Below are 16,692 nucleotides of genomic sequence, written 5' to 3'. Positions count from 1 at the left end.
GGCCTTCCTGGCTGCCCACAGCGGGGTGGCCCCGGGTACGTGCAGAAAATCTAGGACTGCAGGAGGAGGGCCAGGCCCACCAGCAGGTTAGAAAAACCAGCCAGGTGTGGATAGAATTACAGGTGTTAAGTTTTAACTTCAAAAAATGATCTGACATAAATTTACATTTAGAAAAAAAAGTTGCAAAAATAGTAAAAAGAATGTCCACATGATTCATCCAGATTCTCCAAATCATTTCATTGTGTTTATTTCATCCTTTGCCATTTTTTCCCCTGAGTGTGTGTGTTTGCTTGCGCATGTGTGTGTTAGTTTTTCCTGAACCATTTATGAGTATGTTGTGTGATGCAATGCTGACAAAGTCTGGGAAGAGGTGACCAGATTATTTTATAACCAGGTAATTTGTCCTTGGGTCATACAGATGTAGTTCCTATGGGTAATGGACCTGACAACACTCTAATGAGCATCACTGTGTCTCCCTTATGAATTCTTCCTGCAACATTGCTTACGAAAGCCAAGAAGAAAACAGCCTAAGTGTCCGCCTCCAATAGGACTGAATCAGTATGGTACATCTATTTAAGAGAACGCTACCAGTTGTAAAAAAGAATGAGCCAGCTTGATGTGTACTGATGTGAAATAATATTTTTGTCAAAATTGTGAACAATTCTTGTTGTTTGGTTGCTGTCTTATTTGACTCTCTGTGACCTCATGGACTGCAACATACCAGGCTTCCCTGTCCTTCACTATCTCCCAGAGTTTGCTCAGATTCATGTCCATTGATTTGCTGATGCTATTATATGCTAATATAAGAGTATATATATATATAAAATATATTCTAAGATTTAAAAAGTTATGGTACCAAATACCGAGTAAGTTGTAGGCATGTCTTTTTATTCTTAAATACTTTAGGGTATATTTCCTGAAAGCAAGGAATCCTTTTATATAACCAGAGCACAGTGATCAAAACCAGGTCCTTCACATGATGCGTGCGTGTGTGCTAAGTCGCTTCAGTCATGTCCAGCTCTTTGTGACCCCATGGGCTGTAGTCTTCCAGGCTCCTCTGTCCTTGGGATTATCCAGGCAAGAAAACTCGGGTGGGTTACGTTTCCTTCCCCGGGGGATCATCTTGACCCAGGGATCGAACCCGCATCTCTTATGTCTCCTGCATTGCAGATGGGTTCTGTGCCTCTGAGCTACCTGGAAAGCCTTCGTGTGATATCTGATCCAGTTATAGACCCCATGCCCATTCTCCCACTGTCCCAGTGGCCCCCGAGAGGGCAGTCATTCACAGCATCTGGTCGTCCTCTCGTGTCTCCTTCTGTGGAACCAGGTCTCCGTCTTTGTTTTTGTCTCACGTGGTTTACCCTTTAGGAGAGTGTGGCTGAGGGCATCTGTGGAAGGTTCCTGCTCTCTGTCTGGTGTCTGCCTGGGGCTAGATTCAGGCTTGTGCCTTTGGTGGGAACCCCTGGGGTTAGGCCGACCTCCTCTCGTGCCTCAGGTCCCTGACTTTGAAACCACATGGGCGTCTGGGAGTCTGGGTGAGGTTCTGAGACGAACCTGTGCTCTGGGCCTGCGTGCATTCTGGTCAGCAGAGCTCAGGCCAAAGTTCAGTTGGCCTTCTAGCAAAAAGGCCAAATCCCACCTCTGTCGCAATCAACAAACAACAGAATGTCAGGATCGATTTTTTTGAGGAAAACAGTGACCTCTTGATAACAATTGACTGAGTCCTGGGCTCTCGTTGCTGAGATGAAAGGCCCACGTTGTAGAGAACATTCTCCACTCCTGATAAACAGGATATCGGACTCCCCTCGGAGATGATGCCTGCTCACCTGAGTCCATCCCAGCTCACAGGTGGGGTGGGTTCCAGCCACCCAGTCCTGGCTTGGCCTTGACTTGAATGGATGTTCCCTGCCAGGCGTGGTCTGCAGCACCCTGGAACTTTCTTGAGCCTACTGAACAGGATGTATGAACATCTTTTGTCCTTACTGGCTAATGAATGAGTTTAGTTCAGCAACGTCTGTGTGTGTATGAGGCCGAGTTGGTCCTAGACTTGCTTTCACTGTAACCTGGTAGCTGGCTGTGGTGGGGGCTGCCTGCGTCACGGTCTTAGGAGTTGTCCCGGCTAATGTCACCTTCCAAGAAGTTCCTTCAGTCCTACCACCAAATGGGCTTTGTAAACATCAGCTCTGTCTCCTTTCATGGGAACCAGGGTGCGTGGTGGAGCTGATCATGAGTCACCGGGACCAGGGGTCTGTGGACCTGTCCCCCGAGGCCGGGCTAGGCACCAGGGTCGCTCTGGCAGGCGCTCAGGGATGTGGCTGGCTCAACGGGGCCCATTTCACCCCTCCCAGCCCCCACCTTGCCTTGCACAAAGGTCACTGCCTTGCACGCACTTGCCCCGTTTTTCCTGGCTCTGGCCTATCTCCACTACCGCCCACAGCCCGAACGCCTGTGCACGGCCAGGGAGCAGCGCCTGCAGGTCCCAGCCTGACCTGGCAGGGGGGCCTGGGAGGAGCCAGGTCAGAGGCCTGGCAGGGCTGACTCGACATTGAGCCAGGTGCCCGGCTCCCTGAGTCCCCTCCAGCTGCAGGAGGCAGGTCCCAGCCCTGGGGGTGTGGCCAGGAGCTGGGGGCGGGCGGGCACTCTCTCAGCCCCAAGGACACAGTGCTGTTTCCAGGGCGCTCTCACCCCGCGCCAGGGGCCTCTTGGTCCCTTGAATCTCTGCACTCTAGCTGGGTCCTCGCACCCGGGATGCTCATGAGTTGGGCTCAGTCTCGATGTGCTTGTTGGCGTTTGCTGGGTGCTTTGCTTGGGCTTGATACTTTGCTATAAGCTGACTTAACCCTGCAACAACCCAGGAGAGATACTGTTGTTGTCCCGATGTACAGAGGGGAAAGCAGACCCAGAGAGGTTAGGAATCATGCCCAGCCACTAACCAGCAGAAAGTTGTGGTCACCTTTGCCTGTAACCCCTTAGCAAATGCATGCATGCTCAGTTGTGTCTGACTCTTTGTGACCCCATGGACTGTAGCCTGCCAGGCTCCTCTGTCCCTGGGATTTCCCAGGCAAGAATACTGGAGTGGGTTGCCATTTCCTTCGCCAGGGGATCTTCCTGACCCAGGGATCAAACCCACGTCTCCTGGGTCTTCTGCATTGCAGGCAGATTTCTTTAACTGCTGAGCCGTCAGGAAAGAGTTCAGTTCCTTGAACTCTTAGTAAATGTGCATTAGGTAAGGTTAGTGACTGATACTACTTGAGCATCCGTGCCTTCATCTCTGGGCGACTGCCGAGGTTCAGGGTACAGACTGTTCTCCAGGGGCAGGGAGGGGGCTGGGCTTTCGTCAGGAACCCACCACTGTGCTATGCTGAGGTGGGACCTGGCTCCAGCCCTGGGGGGTGAGTGGGCTTGAGGAGGGTGGGTGTGGAGAGGGTATCTCACCCACCTGACCTAGGAAGGCATGGTGCCTTTGGCCTCATTCTACTTTGGCAGGAGCAGCAGAGCTGTTGGCTTCTTGATGGAATGTGATAGGCTTAACTGGCAGAGTGAGATACAAGTTAGAAAAAGGAGATGGTAAACAAACCCCTCCCGTGTCTGCAGGGATGTCACATTCTGGAGTGAACAGTTCTGTTGCTACACGCTGGGAAGTGAGGGGGTGGTTTCAGTCTTGTTGGAGGTGTTTGCTGTCTTTTTTGGTGTATGTTAATCTTCTGAGGCTGTGGATGGCCATCGGATCCACGGGGCTGATCTCTTCTCAGCAGTAGTTCTCGGCTGCCACCTGCACCTCCAGGCATAAGGGCTAGACTGTCCTGTGATATATTGGCAGCTCCCCCCGCAGCCCCTGGGTGGTGGGGCCAGGAATGTGGACTCCAGAGCCACAGGGCCCAAGGTGGAGGCTCATCTCCACCCCCAGCTACTCTCCCGGGTGGTTTAGAGCTGCAGCAATGAACGTCTCCATTCTGGTGCCTGGAGGTCACCGATCAAAGTGTTCGCAGGCTGAAGTTCCCTCTGGTGACCCCACGGGAGGGTCCTTCTTTGCCTCTTCTGGCCTCCAGCGTCATCAGCCCTCATCCTTGGCCTCCCGTGGTTGGAAGTTGTGTCCTTCCACTCATACGGCTGTCTCCTACTTTTGTCTTCACATTGTCTTCCTTCAGGTGGGTCCATCTCTGTGTCCACAATTTTTTTTATAAGGACACCAATTACATTAGATTAGGGCCCACCCTAATGACTCAACTTGAAGGAGGAAATGGCAAACCACTCCACTATTCTTGCCTGGGGAATCCCATGGACAGAGGAGCCTGGTGGACTACAGTCCACGGAATCACAGAGTCAGACATGCAATATCCTTGCTTTAACTTGGTTGCCTCATTGAAGACCCAATTTCTGGCTAAGGTCACATTCTGAGTTACTCTGGGGGCTGGGATTCCAATATATCTTTTTGGAAGAAGAGAATTCGACCCATAACTTGAGCTACTTTGGACAAGTTACTTGATATCTGCATACTTCATTTTCTTTATCTGCAGAACAGATAATATTGGGTTGACCAAGAAATTTGTTCAGATTTTTTCCATACCATCTTACAGGAAATCCTGAAGGAACTCTGTGGCCAACCCAATACATCATAATACTAACGTCACCAGGCTATTGGGATGATTAACTAAGTGAGTATGTAAATAACATGCTTGGAGAGTTAGGAGCTTAAAAGGTACCCTGGGAGAGAGTGACTCCTATCATGATCCCTCCTCAGAGTCACAGACCTGTAGGAGGTGTAGACGCTTTCTGAGGGTGTGAAGTTGAATTAGGACCCAGAGATGGCTCTGAAGGATCCCTCCTCAGAGTCACAGACCTGTAGGAGGTGTAGACGCTTTCTGAGGGTGTGAAGTTGAATTAGGACCCAGAGATGGCTCTGAAGGAGGCTGGCGTGGAGTTCAGTGTCACCGTGTGTGGCTGACTGCACCCAGAGAGCCCCGAGCCTGGTCTGGAATTAACTCTCTCATTCTGTTTTTTCAAAGAATTGTTTTCAAAGCTGGTGAGGCTTGGATACTCCTCGCGGAGCCAGGGAGAGCTTCAGTCCTCAGTCTTCAACCTGGTGAAATCCCACCAGCAGGGCTTTATCATCTACAAAGGGAGGGGTTCCCTGGGCGGGGGGAACTGAGCCTCTTCCTACTCTGACAGCCTGTGGGTCTGTGAATCTCCAAGTACAAGAACAAAACCCAAGGTGTTCTGACCAAACAAGCCCCAAGGAACAGTTTGCTTAGTTACACTAGAACTTGGCTTGAGGTGGCCCCAAACTTGGACGGTTCCTGGAGGCTTGTTAGAACGGATCTGCTGCCTCCTTCTGTCTTTCAGGGTCTGGAGGAGCCAAAACTTGGGGCTGGGTGGGGAACCCCTGGGGTGCTACAATTGCCAGAGGATTAATAGCGGATTGACTGAATCCCACAGAACCTGGTGGATTCTTCCCCATCCCTTAACCAGGGCTATCATGGACTCTGGAGGTGGGATTCTTTGGCACCCCTTCCTGGGTCCACTCTGGGTTCAAGCCTAGGAGGGCAGGTCTGCCCGTGTGTGATCCTAAGACATTGTCTTCCTGGTCACTGTGGGGTGAAGGGTGCTTCCTTGGAGTATTAGGGATGGGAGTCTTACTCCTCCATCCAGCTGCTGGAAAGATAGGCATGAACCTGTGATTCAGGGAGGGGACCATTTCCTGCCTGATGATTCTCAGTCCTTGGTTTGAGAAGCACATCAGCTCCAAGCGGAGGGGAAAGGCGTGTACTGAAGGCTATTGGAAGCCTGTCAAGTTCACTCTGGAAATAGATCCAGGCCCACAGAGTGTTCGAAGAAAGAATTAATTGCTATTTGCCATCAGTGCATCATCATTTTATGGCACGTGGCTGTTTTTCCTACATATATAACATGTACTTTCTATAATTTTAATTTTTACTTAGCAACCTTTTTTGGTACAGGTGGAATCAGAATACATTTCACCCAAGTCCTGTTTCAAGTGCCAGTACTATTGATGCCCTACTTTTACTGGGTTAGTGTAGCCAGATCAAGCCCGAGACACCAGGTGAGGCGCCAGATCAAGGTGAGGCGCTGCATCAAGGTGAGGCGCTGCAGACTCTGTGGGTGAGAATGCATGAATCCCAGTTGCCAGAGTGAATCCAGCGAGAACTGATGTATGAGTGACTCTCTCTAAAGGAGGGAATTGTCCTGCTCAGAGGACCTTAGTGTCAGTTATGTACCCAGCATCTCGCCTGTTATAAAGTGAACCATTAACATAAAATGTTTTTTTTACACAAAATTTGCTTAAAAAATTTTTATTTTCCAGTTACATTAGCATCTCAAGTACCTGCCAATTTTCCCAGGAAATGGAGCTTTTAACAATTCTTTTTTAGAAAATTTTTATTATAATTGCTCTACAATGTTGTGCTTCTCTGTACAGCAGAGGGAATCAGCCATATGCATACATGGACCCCTTCTTTTTTAGATTTCCTTCCCATTTAGAGCGCCATAGAGCATTGAGTAGACTTCCCTGTGCTATATAGGAGGTTCTGTTAGTCATCTATTTTACACACAGTATCAATAGTATGTATATGGCAGTCCCGTTCTCTCACTCCTTTGTTCACTCCTTTATTATTGTCATTTTCCTCTGCTAGAATGTGAGTTCTTGGGGCTGAAAATAATGCCTGACTTGGGGCAGGTGCTCAAGAACATATTAGAAAAGCAAATATGAATGAATGAGCTGCCACCTCTGACCTTGGTCTTTTCTGAGCTTAGTGGCTGTGAACTGGGGTCTGCTCCCCCAGTTGGCCGTTAGATCTGGAAGCTCAGCTGTCTGCCAGACCCCTCTGATCAAGCCTTGCAACCTGGCCTCACCTGTGTCTTTCTTAGGACCTGTGCTCCGTGAATCACACTTGGAGTTTTCTTACTTGTTGGCATTTGCCCCCTGCAGGAGCCAAAGACATGGCCCTGGTGGATGTGAGTGGTCCAAGTCCTCAGGCAGCGGCTCTCAGCCCTGGCAGGTGGTACAGAGCCCACACGGGAACTTGAAGGTATTGCCTGGTCCAGCTCTACCTGTCCTGTCCAGGTCTCATTGGTGAGAAAGTGTCCTGGCGTTGATATTCGTCAGACACCTCTTACGGGCAGCAGAGATGAGAACCCCTGGAATAGCTTGTCTCAGATTTTGTCCACATCAGAATCATCTGGGGGTTGGGGGATGTTTCCCAAACCCCAATTGTTCAGTCCCTCATCTAGTTTCTTTTTAAAAAAATAATTTTGTTTATTTGTGTTTTGGCTGCACTGGATCTGTGTTGCTGCACGGGCTTCTCAATGCAGCGGCTTCTCATGGCAGAGCAGGTGGTCTGGGCACGTGGGCTTCAGTAGTTGTGACATTGGCTGCAGTTCCTGGGCACAAGTGCAATGGTTGTGGCTCCAAAGCTTAGTTGCTCTGCGGCATGTGGGATTTTCCCATATCAGGGATTGAACCCATGTCTCTTGTGTCTCCTACACTGGCAGGCGGATTCTTTACCACTGAGCCACCTGGGAAGCCCCCTCCTCTAGTTTCTGATTGAGTGCTCTGAGGTGAGAGCTCAGAATCTGCATTTCCTGGATATTAGGGTATTATTTATTGTTTTGACCTCGCCATATGGCATGCAGGATCTTAGCTCCCTAAGCAGGGATTGAACCTGTGCTCCCTGCAGTGGAAACGCGGAGTCCTAACCTCTGGACGACCAGGGAAGTCCCCAGAATCTGCATTTCTAACAAGCTCCCAGGATGCTCTGATGTTGTCCAGGCCACACTTTGAGAACTGCTGCCCCAAGGCTCGGCCATGGCCTCCCTGATTCTCACTGAGCCAGCGCCCTCTGCTTCCTAGCCTCGTCCCTTGGTCCCCCTTCCTCCAGCTGGGGCACTTGCTATGCCCTCTGTACTGGTCTGCCCTTCACTGAGCTCTGGGTTAGCCCTGATAAGATAGAGAAAAAAGTGTTTTTAATCTGCTTTTCTCAACCCAAAGGAGATGGGAATGCTTCAAAAGGCGTTCTATCTGGGGGAGAAATGGGTTCCCGGAAGAACTGATGCTTTCAAACTATGGTGCTGGAGAAGACTCTTGAGAGCCGCTTGGACTGCAAGAAGATCAAACCAGTCAATCCTAGAGGAAATCAACCCTGAATATTCATTGGAAGGACAGATGCTGAAGCTTCAAGGCTTTGGCCACCTGATATGAAGAGCTGACTCACTGGAAAAGACCTGATGCTAGGAAAGATTGAGGGCAGGAGGAGAAGGGGACGACAGAGGATGGGATGGCTGGATGGCCTCGTTGCCTCAATGCACATGAGTTTGAGCATGCTCCAGGAGATGGTGATGGACAGGGAAGCCTGGCGTGCTGCAGCCCAGGGGGCTGCAGGGAGTCAGACACGACTTGGTGACTGAACAACTACAACAACGGGGGGGGACTGAACGCATGGAAGTGAACACGTTTGGGGGTGGCTGCAGGGTGGGCTCTGGGCTGGTTGGTTTGTATTTGAGAGGCACACTTGTGGGTTTGTGGTTGGACCCTCTGGGAACTGGCTAGTCCACGGAAGGGTCAGAGAGGCTCCAGATGTCAAAGCTAAAACACAGACCTGGTTAATGTAAGACTTGGTTAATCCCGGATGGTTTGCAGAGAAATGGGCGGCGGGGGTGGGGTGGAGTGGTGTTGGCTCTGAACTTCAGATACATCCTAAAAGCGCCATCCAGTCTATAAATTATGCACCGGGGTGTCATTGCCTCTTGTCCTCCAAGCTCAGCCAGTCTCTCCCATGCCAGGCTAGGGGTGTCCCCTTCCTTTTCCTCTTTAGGTGAGGAAGGGGGTCCCTTGCTCAGGGTTCATGGACTGAGACCAGCTGCCACCGTGCGAGGTCACAGACCCCCTGCAAGCCCTCAGGGGACAAGTGTAACAGCGCGGGGTGTGCTGGGGCAGGGGGGTGACTGGAGCCACGTGGAAGGCACCTCCTGACGGGACACCGAGGGAGCCGGACTCCGTGTGACTCTCTTCGCCAGAGCCCTCATTCCAGCTGCCAAAGCCTGCGGAGCCCGCCCGTGGCAGCCTGCCCTGGGGGCCGGAGTGTTCTGAAGACGACAGATCAGGGTGGGCTCAGCCCCAAGTCTGCGTGCCTGTTGGGAGGGCTCGCAGGTGCCGTGCCCAGGTGGGGGTTCTTACGTAAGGTGACACATGGATGAGCCGGCCGTGGGAACACCCGGGGCCCGGCAGGGTGACTCAGGCCCCACCATCGCCGCTTCCCAGAAACGTGGCACTCGGGTGTCAGCTGAGCAAAGGTTCTGCGTGTCACTGTGATTGTTAGAAAGCAAAGGAGGGTCCCATGACGCAGTGGGGGCGGGGGCGGGGTGGGGGGCGGACTGTGGAGGCTGCAGGGGTATCAAGGCCAAAGGGGGTGGGTGGTGTGGGATGGGGAGGCACCATCTGGAAACTTCCCTTTCCGTTTGGGCCAGACTGGAAGGCAACGAGGACTGCCGGCGGCATGTCTTCCTCCCACCCTAGGTGAGTGGACGCTCGGCTGGTTTTCAGCGGTGGAAGCCCATATGGTGAATAATCCTTGTGTCACTCATTATGGAAATCCAATCTCTGTGATGAGGAGATCTTCCTCTTTCTCTCTGTAAGGCAATGGAGTGTTTCTTCACCCCTGCCACTGAGCAGAGAGCGGGGCTTGCCCTCCAAGAGTGATCTGGCAGTGCCCTGGGGGTTCTGGGGGTCTTCTCCTGGACCACCCACATCCCCAGTGCTGGCCCGAAGATGGAGGGTAAGGTTAAGGGAAGTGGGGATACAGTTAAGGGACAGCAGGCCTCAGATCAGAGCAGGAGGGGCCTGCTGGAGCCTCCGGAGCCCGCACAGGGGGAGGGCTTGGTTTGTGGATGAAGGACAGGGTATCTGGGCTGGGCGCCCCGGGGAGGAAGCATCAGCGTGGCATGGGTCGTGTCCAGCTGGCCTCTGTCCTTGCTCCAGGCCCCGCGGGCAGGTTGGAGGGGAGAGTGGGCAGTGGCCCTGAGTGTCGTCATCCTGTTGAGGGTCTCCCTCTGAAACCAGGGTGAGGAGGAGGAAGCCAAGGCCAAGCTGGAAAGAACAGACCTTTCTACAGTGAAGACTGATTTCTTCTGAACTGAATACAAAACCAAATCTCTCCTGTAGCTCCCAAGTGCTCTGTGCGTTGTCTCTAAGCCACACCATCTAGACAACCTTGGCCCGTAGGTGTGATGGGAACTGCGTTGTTCCAGCCCACACTTGTGCAGACCAGCGTCCTACACCACGTAGCATCGTCAGGCACAGACTCTGAGATCGGAAAGGCACCTTCGAGCTTGCTGACGGTGAGCTGTGGTCCCCAAAGCACGCCAACATCCTCATCCCTGGGACCTATGATTTTGATACCTTCTATAGCAAAAGGGATTTTACAGGGGTCATTAGGTTGTGGATTTTCAGGATTATTTCAGTGGGCCCCCAATGCAGTCAGGGCTTCCCAGGTGGCTCAGTGGTAGAGATCCCACCTGCCAGTGTAGGACATGCAGGAGGCTTGGGTTCCATCCCTGGGTCGGGAAGATCCCCTGGAGAAGGGAATGGCAATGCACTCCAGTATTCTTGCCTGGGAAATCCCATGGACAGAGGAGCCTGGTGGGCTACAGTCCATGGGGTCACCAAAAGTCAGACACGACTGAGCCACTGAGCATGCACACACAAATAGAGCCAAGAGAGTCCTCAAAAGAGAGAAGGAAGAAGGTCAAGGGAAAAGGCCACCTGCTGATGGGAGCAGGGTGGGAAGGGTGATGTGCTGGGGAGAAGTGAGGATCACTCCAGAGGATGGAGAAGATGAGAGAAGGATCGTCCCCTGGGGCCTTCAGTAGGACCGCAGCACTGCTGACACCTTGACTGCGGCCACCTGGGGCCCACCGTGGACTTCTGACCTCCAGAATGGTTAGAAGATCAAATGGTTTTGTTTTAGCCATTGGTGGTGATAACTCGATATAGCAGCCGAAGGAAACTAATACAGCACTCACTGAACTCAGCCCTCTCTTTTTATAGCAGAGTAGGCGGAAGCCTGTGTGCCAGTATATATTTTCATTTTTAGTTTGCTAACTTGTAAAGTATTTATGGGAAGGGAATGACGTTTCTCCTGCCTCTGTGAATAAGACATAGAGTGTTTTCCTGTAATCGTCCTGCTGACCAGAGCAGAGAATTTTCGGTTTTATGGGGTCTGATTACTAAATCCATCCTGTGGATTTGATGACCATATTTTCTCGAATCAAAATGAAAGAACTCTGATCTGATAAGAATGAGTGAGTCTCCCCTGGTGGCACAGTGGGTTAGAAGCCGCCTGCCAATGCAGGGGAAACAGGTTCGATCCCTGGTCCGGGAAGATTCCACATGCCGCGGAGCAACTGAACCTGTGTGCCACAACTATTGAACTTGTCCTCTAGATCCTGGGAGCTGCAACTGCTGAAGCCTGTGCACCCTGGAGCCTATGCTCTGCAACAGAAGGAGCCACCGCAATGAGAAGCCTGTACACCACAACTGGAGAGTAGCCACCGCTCCCTGCAGCTAGAGAAAGCCCTCATAAAGCACCGAAGACCCAGCGCAGCCAAAAATAAAATAAATAAATAAATAAAATTATACAAAAAAGAATGAGTGGATCTATGGGGATACTATGGCAGAGGCTGTCCCATTAAACTGGGGACCAGTGGCCCATGTTGTAATCCACAGCTCAGTGGCCAACCCACAGTATCCTTGCCTCCAGCTCCCCTCTCATCACCCCCAACCGCTGCCTCCACATCATTGCAAGGAAGGAAGAAAAGGGGTGGAAATCTTGCTGCCGGGTTTGCAGAGGACGCTGCTGATTTCTGAACCAGGACGGACTTTGAAAAGTCCTCCTGAGTCTTAAAAGATGAAGACTCATTGCTTCAACCCTTGCAATAAACATCCTGGGTGACCTTCACCTCAAACCTCAGAGGTTTCGAGATGGCACAGAACATGCTGTGCCGTGTTTATTTCCCATCACTTGGTGGAGAAACTCTGCACGGGAAGGAGGATGCAGAAATGAAGCCCTGGAGGTACCTCAGGGTGGGTTCCCGGCCTCCGCAATAATGTGAATCTTGCAATAAAGTGAGTCACGTGGATTTTTTTTTGCTTCACAGTGTATATAAAAGTGTAATACACTCTACTGTAACCTATTAAGCATGCAATAACATTATGTCTAGAAAAAGCACATACCTTAACCGAAAAGTACTTTCTTGCTAAAAAACGCTAACCATCATCTGAGCCTTCAGCGTGTCATCACCGTTTTGCAATAGTCCTGTCAAAGATCACCATCACAACTATAATAGTAGTAATGAAAAATGTGAAATACTTGGAGAATGGCCAAAATGTGAAACAGACACAAGTGAGCAAATGCTATTGGAAAAGTGGCACCCCTTAGATGTGTGCAAACCCATCTGCTGCAAACCTTCAATGTGTAATAAATGCAGTATCTGCTAAATAAAACAAAGTCCAGTAAAATGAGGTCAGCCTGCACTGCTGCGGGCCCGTGCAGTCTGGCTTGGATGGCTGTGAGTCTGAGGCATTAGATTTTTTTTTTTTTAATTTTTGGCCACAAGGCATGCGGGATCTTACTTTCCCAACCACGGACTGAACTTGTCTTCCCCTGCAGTGGAAGCCTGGAGTCACGTGGATTCTTTACCTTCTGAGCCACCAGGGAAGCCCCTTAACCACCAGACTGTCAGGGAGTTCCCTGAAGCATTAGTTTTTTAAAAGGACTATTCAAACAATTCTTGTGGCTTGAGGATCAAGGTTTCCCATAGAAAAAACTGAGGTTGTGTAAATTCCTCTTTATGGATCGTTAGATAAGCAGTTACCCTTCAGCATGGCCAAAGGCGCATGGCGTGATTTCACTTCCTCTCTTGGGCGCTATTTACGTGGCTGCCCTGTGCTATTGAGTGACAAGGATCCCCAAGAGGCAGGTCAGCTGGACCCCTGTGTTTGGCTGACCACAGTCACAGTAAGGAGAGAATTCAGTGATCGACATGCCTTCATCCTGGGATGCTGATGGTGTTTGCTGAGATTTACCTGCTGAGGTGAATGTGCACCCTTGGAACTGCTTTGGCTGGACCGCAAATTTATAGCATACTTTTTGATCTTATCATGTTAAAGTTATGGGACAGAAACAAGTATTCCCCCTTCAACTGGTCCTTGGAAAAAGATTAAACAGGGATAAAGTGTCACATTTACTCTTTGCCTAATAAGCTCTTTTGGTGGGTATTCCCAGCTCCTGGAGACCCAAGTTCAATTCTTGGGTTGGGAAGATCCCCTGGAGAAGGAAATGGCAACACTCCAATATTCTTGCCTGGGAAATCCCATGGACAGAGGAACCTGGCGGGCTACAGTCCATGGGGTCACAGAGTCAGACATGACTGAGCATGTCACACAGACAGCTTCCATAAGAACCTCATCATGAAGTTATACAAACACTAAGTTAATCCAGTAAGCTCACCTGTGTACCCCTGTGTGCCTGGACCTCAGTTTGTTCTACTTTAAACTGGAGGATGGATTTGACCATCTCTAAGTCTCCATCTTGCTCCAACATTGTGTTTTTCTCAGATTTTATTTACCCATCTGAGTTGAGACCCCCAAGATTACCTTCCTTGTTGTTGTCAGTCACTAAGTCATGTCCAACTCTTATGAGACCCCATGGACTGTAGCCAGTCAGACTCCTCTGTCCTTGGGACTTACCAAGCAAGAATACTGGAGTGGGTTTCCATTTCCTTTTCCAGCAGAATCTTCCCAACCCAGGGATCAAACTCTCATCTCCCGCATTGTCAGGCAGATTCTTTACCACCGAGCCACCGGGGAAGCCCTACCTTCCTTGTCAGCAGAAGAATAAAACTAGGGTCAGTGGGAGCTTTTGACTCTGAACCACTTGCTCTGGGTATGAAATTCCTAAGATTTCTCTACAAGGGTTTCTGTTTCTGTATTTTCACCTTTAAGAATATCAGTATCTGAATAAATCCGACAGAAAGTATCCATTAGGATAGTAACAGGGATTTTTAAGGACCTTTGGAAATGTGTCCTTCCTTGCCACCCATCAGCACCAGCCTGGGTCCAGGCTCATCCTCTCCCCGGGACTCCATCCTTTCTAGCTCCAGGGACTGCTCCTAACGGGAGAGTGATTGCCATCTGTCTTGCACAGACATGAATTTCCGCCTCCAGGGTACAGATTACTCAGCCAAATCCCACAAACTCTGATAAATATTTGGAAAAAGCCACCTTCTTCCTTCACTAACATTTAAACATTACATAAGACTGGGGGCGGGGGTTCTACCCCCAGAAGGACTTCATGGGGGAAACAGCAACTCTGTCCCTGGTTAAAGTTCCAAAGTCCTCTTTTTCCTCTTGAACAGGACTGTGACCGGGCAAAATACACATCCCTTTAAAATCACCTCACAGCTGGAAGTATGCAAGTTTTAGCGAGTCACAAAAAATAGGGAAACTTACACAGAGTCTCCTTGGCCACTTCCCCATTTGAGTGATCACACACCCAGAGCTGCAGCTCTGACGGCGCTCTCAGTGAGAAGGGAAAAGGTGTGTTCACAGCCACCCAGTCAGGGGAGGGACGCGAGCCTGATTGGGAAATCCCTGGACAACGAGGATATAAATTCCTGCCCGACCGCTGAGCTTCCACTGAAGGTGAAAGGCCTGGCAGCCTTCCCAGAAGACAAGCTCCAGGTAAGCAATGCAGAGCTGCAGGTAAGGGGGGGTGGGCTTGATCTGGGAGTCAGGGCATCTGGGCTCCATCATTTCTCCAGGGAACCTCAGAAAGCTTCCCTGATGTCTCTAGACTGCAGAGGCCTCCTCCAGGTGGCTCCCCTCTCTCTGTGACCTTCCCCACCCGTGGGAAGGGGACCTGGACCTTTTGAGGTTTCAGTTTCTCTATCTGTCAAGAAAGGGGCTGGATCAGAGGGTTTCCAAGGACTTTCTATGATTGGAGGGAGTGAGTGAAAGTCGCTCAGCCCTGTCTGACTCTTTTGCAACCCCTTGGGCTGTAGCCTTCCAGGCTTCTCTGTCCATAGGATTCTCCAGGCAAGAATACTGGAGTGGGTAGCCATTCCCTTCTCCAGGAGCTCTTCCTGACCCAGGGATCGATCCTAGGTCTCCTGCACTGCAGGCAGATTCTTCACTGTCTCTGTGATTGGAGTGACAGGCAAAACTGCCATGCAATCAGGAAGGGGAGAGGAATGTCTGAGAGGGTCTGTCTCTGGCTCAGGGGAGGCTGTGCCTCTGGGACTTACACTGAGCTTAGAGGCTTTCCTCTTTGGAAAGATCACGGGATGCTTTCTTTTCCAAAGTATGAGTAACTTTTCGAACATCTGGGCTCTTGGGGTTGGCTGAGCCCCAAACCTCCTGGCCGCCTTGGAAGAGCAGCAGGCAGCGTGTGGTTAAGTGCCAGTCCCAGAGGCTGAAGGGCCCAGGTTCAAGTCCGGCTGTTCCTGATATAACTGTGTGACATCATGTGTATGTTCCTATGATAACTGTCTTTTTTATTCCCATTTATTTTTATTAGTTGGAGGCTAATTACTTTACAATATTGTAGTGGTTTTTGCCATACATTGACATGAATCAGCCATGGGGTAACTGTCTTTTATAAACCCTGTACTTGAGTGAATCAGGAGTACCATCAATAGAGACGGTCCACCCAATGGCCAGCAGCTGCCAGTAATCCGCAGTCAAGAAACGTTAAGCTTACCTTTATCCCTTGCTTTATTCCTGTGATGTAACGATAAAACTGGGCATGAGTTTCTAAAAAGTCATTTTTACCATCAATTATCATTAAGTAACCCACACGATTTATTTTTACCCTTCTGGCTCCTGCTGTGTCCCCACCTGTAAATCATAATGCTAGTGGTGAGGATGCGTGCATTCATGCCAAGTTGCTTCAGTTGTGTCCGACTCTTTTGCAACTCCGAGGACTGTAGCCTGCCAGGCTTCCTCTGTCCATGGGATTCTCCAGGCAGGAATACTAGAGTGGGTTACCATTTCCTCCTTTAGGGGATCTTCCCAACCCAGGGATTAAACCTGCATCTCTAGCATCTCCTGCATTGGCAGGTGGGTTCTTTACACTAGTGCCCCTTGGGAAGCCCAGCAGAGTAAATGAATCCAACCCACATGGAGCTTTGGTGCAGTGCCAGGCACAGGGGGGCGCCATCTGAATGTTTTCTGTGTTAACTGTCCTCCTCGAATCCAAACTCCGCTTTGGAACCCTGTCCTCTCCCTGGCTCCCGGCTCCCTTGGGAGCCCCTGGCCCCACTCTGCTTCTAATGCTGTGTGATCCTGGGTCAGGGCTTGTCATCCTTCTGAGTTTCTGGTAAGCCGAGGCCATTGACTGACCTGCCCTTCGGAGTTCCTCCTGCAAGTCGCTGTCCGTGGTGGGGTGATGGGGCGTCCCTCCACGCCCCAGTTCTCCCTTCCCTGAGCTCTGCCTTCCAAAAAAGGCAGGGGTGGGGAGGGGGCTCATCCCACATGCATCATAGAAGGGGTACCTTCCTGCAAACCTCATGACAGTCTTGTCCATTTTAATTGCATTTCCCACTTTTAAACCTGTCTGGTTATCCTAATGGGCAGGGGGCTGTGAAGAAAGTCACTGCCCCATTTGTTCCCAGCTGGTCTGG

At 50.6% G+C, this 16,692-nt stretch overlaps 1 protein-coding gene and 1 long non-coding RNA gene across 2 annotated transcripts in view; both read left to right on the top strand.

Moving 5' to 3' along the window:
* The first annotated feature begins 1,743 nt into the window (after positions 1-1,743).
* LOC122702758 lies at positions 1,744-8,149 on the top strand. Its single transcript, XR_006343304.1, has 4 exons — positions 1,744-1,848; positions 4,578-4,655; positions 6,947-7,046; positions 8,006-8,149. It is a non-coding gene; the product is annotated as an uncharacterized LOC122702758 (long non-coding RNA).
* Positions 8,150-14,466: 6,317 nt separating this feature from the next.
* IL1R2 (interleukin 1 receptor type 2) overlaps positions 14,467-16,692 on the top strand; it is a 39,312-nt gene continuing 37,086 nt past the window's right edge. The window contains exon 1 of the mRNA XM_043918513.1: positions 14,467-14,752. The gene's annotated coding sequence lies outside the window, so the exon portion shown is untranslated. The remainder of the gene's footprint in view (positions 14,753-16,692) is intronic.

The sequence above is a fragment of the Cervus elaphus genome, chromosome 11, assembly GCF_910594005.1.
Source record: "Cervus elaphus chromosome 11, mCerEla1.1, whole genome shotgun sequence".
Lineage (NCBI taxonomy): Eukaryota > Metazoa > Chordata > Mammalia > Artiodactyla > Cervidae > Cervus > Cervus elaphus.
Note: the sequence above shows the minus strand (reverse complement) of the source record. Positions and strands in the feature narration are given on the sequence as shown.